We start from the raw sequence: 6,000 nt of genomic DNA on the forward strand, positions 1-6,000 counted from the left end.
AGTCCTTGTGGAAAAGAAGCTCTGCCTTCACATTGAGAATAAACTCCATTGTGTGGTGTGGCACTATCACCGTGCTAAATGGGACAGACTTCGCACAGATCTAGCAACTCAAGACTGGGCATCCATGAGGCGCTGTGGGCCATCAACAGCAGCAGAATTGTACTCCAGCACAATCTGTAACCTCATGGCCCGGCATATCCCCCACTCAACCATTACCATCAAGCCAGGGGATCAACCCTGGTTCAATGGAGACTGTAGGAGGGCATGCCAGGAGCAGCACCAGGCATACCTGAAGATGAGGTATCAACCTGGTGAAGTCACCAAACAGCGAAAGCAGCAAGTGATAGACAGAGCTAAACGATCCCACAACCAATGGATCAGATCTAAGCTCTGCAGTCCTGCCATATCCAGTCTTCAGCCAATTTGATTCACTCCACATGATATCAAGAAATGGTTGGAGACACTGGATACTGCAAAGGCTACAGGCCCTGACAACATTCTGGCAATATTAATGAAGACTTGTGCTCCAGAACATGCTACTCCCTTAGCCAAGTATTCCAGTACAGTTACAACAGTGGCATCTACCCAACAATGTGGGATATTACCCAGGTATGTCCTGTACATAAAAAGCAGGACAAATCCAACCCGACCAATTACCGCCCCATCAGTCTCCTCTCGATCAGTAGTAAAGTGATGGAAGGTGTCATTAACAGCGCTATCAAGCAGCACCTGCTCAGCAATAACCTGCTCAGTGACGCCCAGATTGGGTTCCGCCAGGGCCACTCAGCTCCTGACCTCATTACAGCCTTGGTTCAAACATGGACAAAAGAGCTGAATTCCAGGTGAGGTGAGAGTGACAGCCCTTAACATCAAAGGTGCATTTGACCCAGTGTGGCATCAAGATGCCTGAGCAAAACTGGAATCAATGGGTATGGGGGGGGCGCAAACTCTCCGGTGGTTGGAGTCATACCTGGCACATCAGAAGATGGTTGTGGCTTTTGTAGGTCAGTCATCTCAGCTCCAGGACATCTCTGCAGGATTTCCTCAGGGTAGTGTCCTACGCCCAACCATCTTCAGCTGCTTCATCAATGACCTTCCCTCTATCATAAGGTCAGAAGTGGGGATGTTCGCCGATGATTGCAAAATGTTCAGCACAATTCATGACTCCTCAGATACTGAAGCAGTCCATGTTCAAATGCAACAAGATCTGGACAATATCCAGGCTTGGGCTGACAAGTGGTAAGTGACATTCTTGCCACACAAATGCCAGGCTATGACCATCACCAATAAGAGACAATCTACCCACCACCGCTTGACATTCAATGGTGTTACCATCACTGAATCCCACAATATCAACATCCTGGGGGTTACTATTGACCAGAAACTCAACTGGACTCACCATATAAACACAGTGGTTACAACGGCAGGCCAGAAGCTGGGAATACTGTGGCGAGTAACTCACCTCCTGACTCCTCAAAGCCTGTCCACCATCTACAAGGCACAAGTCAGGAGTGTGATGGAATACTCCTCACTTGCCTGGATGAGTGCAGCCCTAACAACACTCATGAAGCTCGACACCATCCAGGACAAAGCAGCCCGCTTGATTGGCACTACATTCACAAGCATTCACTCCCTCCACCACCGACGCTCAGTAGCAGCAGTGTGTACTATCTACAAGATGCATTGCAGAAATTCATCAAAGATCCTCAGACAACACCTTCCAAACCCACGACCACTTCATCCAGAAGAACAAGGGCAGCAGAATGCCACCACCTCCAATTTCCCCTCCAAGCCACTCACCATCCTGACTTGGAAATATATTGCCGTTCCTTCACTGTCGCTGGGTCAAAATCCTGGAATTCCTTCCCTAATGGCATTGTGGGTCAACCCACAGCAGGAGGACTGCAGAGTTCAAGAAGGCAGCTCCCCAGCACCTTCTCAAGGGCAACTAGGGATGGCTAAGAAATGCTGGCCCAGCCAGCAACACCCACATCTCATGAATGAATAAATAAAATAAAATGCAGATCCAACCCCGTTCTCTATCCCCATAACCCTGCATTTGCCATGGCTAAGCCACCTAACCTGAAAATCATGGGGAAATTTTTAGCATGACCAATCCACCTAACCTGCACATTTTCAGACTGTGGGAGGAAACCGGAGCACCCGGAGGAAACCCACGCAGACACGGGGAGAATGTGCAAACTCCACACAGACAGTCGTCCGAGGCTGGAGTCAAACCCGGGTCCCTGGTGCTGTGAGGCAGCAGTGCTAACCCACTGATTGATAGTTGATGTTAATGTTGATTAGAGATGGTATGGGTTTCAATGAAAACATTATTCAGTATTAAAAGTATCCAATCCAAAATTTACAGTATTATTCACTTCATGATTGTATAATTATCTCATGGAGAAACAATTCTAAGACCTTAATAAAGTATCCACAGTTACATATTGTATGCTCAGCCACCGAAAACTGCATCCCATGAATGAATAAAAACAAGGCATATTGCATTCAGTTTATGACACCATCAATAAAGACTCAGGTCACCAATCTGCAGGCAAGTAGCTTAATTCATTTATTTTGTTGCAAATACTACATGCATTTAAATAAAGAGGAATTAACTTACCTTTTCACTATTTTCCCACTTTTGAACTTATTTGTTACTTTTGTTTATGTTTATACATTCAATTCTGTCCTGTTCCACATTGGGTAATCATTACTTAAACAGCTGCCCTACAATCCTGCCATATCTTTTTACAGTGTAGTCCTTGTACCATCCCCTCTCTAGAAAACTCCCCCAAAGAGCTCTATTAATGTGGGGTTTTTTTATTCATAGGATGGGTGTCACTGGCTGGGCTAACATTTATTGCTAATCCCTAGTTGCCCTTGAGAAGGTGGTGGTGAGCTGCCTTCTTGAACCACTGCAGTCCATTTATTGTAGGGCTTCCCACAATGCTTTCAGGAAGAGACCTCCAGAATTTTGTCCCAGCGAAGCTGAGGGAGTTAGAAGGAAAGAAACATTTAGACATTGTAGCCAGTCCAGTTTCTCTTGTTTTTGGATGGGATTTGCAGCTGGATTAAGATGTGAAATATTGATTGCGTTGATAGTTTGAGACTGTGTTTCTTTGTTGGTTTATTCAATGTGAGTGTAAGTATCCAAATCTACATATTGATTCATGTAGTTATGCAGAGTGAGGGCATTCTAATGAGATGGAGCAAAGAAATTAAACACAATTGGGTGTTTTAATAAAATTGGTCACTTCAGTTGTGCACAAGTTGTGCTTATATAACCCAGTATGATTCAACATCTGAAGAACTTTTATTAATATAGCTCCTTTAATTTAGAAAAGTGTCCCAGGAGGCTAGGAACTCTGCAGTGCAACATGCTCCCTGACTTCTCAAAGCCTGTCCACCATCTACAAGGCGCAAGTCAGGAGTGTGATGGAACACTCAAGAAGTTTGATATCAACCAGGACAATGCAAATCTGGTTGATTGGCACTACATCCATTGCCATCAATATTCACTTCCTGCACCATTGATGCATGGTATGCCATCTATAGGATGCATTGCGGCAACTCACTAGGGCTCCTTTGATTGGACATTGCAAACTCACGACCTTCATTACTTTGAAGGACAAGGTCAGCAGTAGTTTGGGACACCACCATCTGCAAGATTTGCCCCAGATGTCAACTCCTCTTTCACACCAGCCCCTCATAGCCCTCAATGCTTCAATATTTCAAAAATCTACCTACTTCCTCTTTAAATCCTTTTAGCAATCGAGCCTCCACAGCTTTCTGACATAAAGAATTCCATTCATTCATCGAGCAGAAGAAATTCATCTGCATCTCAATTTTAAATGAGTGTCTCCTTAGTCAGTAACTATGTCTCCTTGTTTGAGATTCTCCCACTCGTTAAACATCATCTGAATGTCTACTCTGCCAGGCTCCCTCAGAATCTTGTATGTTTCGATAATATCACCCCTCATTCATCTAAATTCTAATCAATAAAGGCTGGATAAGTCAACCCTTAACCCAGGAATCAGCCTAGTAAATCTCTTTTGAATTGCTTCCAATACCTAAACATCCTTTCCTAAATGCAGTGACCAAAACTACACAGTGCACCAGGTGCAGCCTCAACAACACCCCATACAGTTGTAATAAGACTTCCCTGTTTTTAAACTCCAAACCTCTAGCAATAAAAGGCCAAAATTCCATTATCCCTGTTGCACCTGCATATTAACTTGTGGTGTTTAATGTACATGAACACTGAGATCCAGAAGTGGGCTGACCCACCTTTTTGGTGTCTCTCTTCATTTCAATAATGGTCTGCATTTTGATTCTTCCAACCAAAGTGCATGACCTTGAGCTTTCCTACTTTAAACTCCATCCTGCAAGTTTTCACCCGTTCACTACGTCTCTACGTTCCCTTGCAGTTTTCCTATTTTCTCATCACAACATGCACCCCCCCAACCTATTTTAGTATCATCACCAAATTTGGATGCATTACACTATGAGAGTAGAGAGTTCAATGTTCACAATTTCAGTGGTTAAATGAGGGATCACAAAGAGACGTAGAATAAAAGATTAATCACAAATTTGCCCCAAGGGTAGCTACTGAGCATGTGCAAAAGCTGTTATGTCACATTGGCATCAGATCACATGGAATTAAATCCTGGGACTGTCAGGATTTCCTCTCTTACAATGTCCTGGAAGTATTTATGTTTAATAAAGCCTGTCAATTATTTACAAGAATCCTGGCATCAGATTACCACAAAAATCAAAAAGGGCAATTTGTTTTGACATGATAGCATAGGTGACCATTATGAAGATTGATGGACCCAATTCAAAGGAATTGTCATTGCCCCCAGTTAATCTCTATATTTAAAATCCCCAATATTCCTCCAAGGATTCCTGGTTTCCTATGAGAAGGCAGTTGGATGTACAAAAAGTTAGGAATACAAGGAACAGGAGGAAGACTAACTGTATGAAACATGTCTGACATTAGCAGAGATTTGCTTGTGCCAGGAGTTTCTGGAATGTGCCGGTTGCCTTGTAAGAGATGAAATCTCATTCTATAGTTAGCAGCTTTTAGCACGGGGCAATGTACTGAGAATGTGCCCAAATCGGGATGGTGAGGATGATTGATGTGACTGAGCAGGTGACTGATACGATAATATCCAGGCAGGATGTTGTGTTGGACTCTTGGTACAGTAATGATGAGCAGGGTTTCCACAGGAGACCTTCTGTGTCACGAGGTGAGTATTTATGTCATCAGTTAATTAAGTCGTTGTCACATACAGACTTCACAATAAAAAGAGACTTGTACTTATAAGGCACCTAGAGGCACTTCACTGCTTAAAAAAGTCACTGTTGTCATATGAGAACATCAACTGTGTAAACACCACAGGGCAGATAAAAATATTGTTGCCATGTAAATCTGCTAAAAATAACACTTTCATTTTGAATAAATTAACCAACACCCTTTGGAATTGTCATCTCTTTTTAAAGGAAACTTCCATCAAATCTGGACTGGATGGTTTAATCTTTGGCTGATTGTAAGGACAATTTCTGAAAAGTAAACTGAACATTGAAGGGGTTAAACTGATGCTCTCTGGGCAAATGAGGATTTGGGGCTGGGTGTTTAACCTGCTGCTAACATGATAATGTCCATTCTGTAACCCAAAAGTGTGCTGGAGCAGATTCAGAGGTTCCTGTTATAACCCACAGCCTTGGAAAGGTATTACCAGGGAAAGAAAGCAGCCAGTCTTAAGCAAATGTAAACAGCCAATTACTTCAATCAGTCCAACCATGCAATAAAGTTAAATGGTTGATTTGCTTCTCACTGAGAATTCACTGTAAATGAATCAGCATCAACTCTCTGTCACGGAATTGTGATGTTGAACTGAATAAAGAAACAAAAACAAAGTTGCTGGAAAAGCTCAGCAGGTCTGGGAGCATCTGTGGAGGAGAAAACAGAGTTAACGTTTCGGGTCCGGTGAC

This window comes from Rhincodon typus, chromosome 27 (assembly GCF_021869965.1).
Source record: "Rhincodon typus isolate 14 chromosome 27, sRhiTyp1.1, whole genome shotgun sequence".
In the NCBI taxonomy this organism is placed as follows: Eukaryota; Metazoa; Chordata; class Chondrichthyes; order Orectolobiformes; family Rhincodontidae; genus Rhincodon; species Rhincodon typus.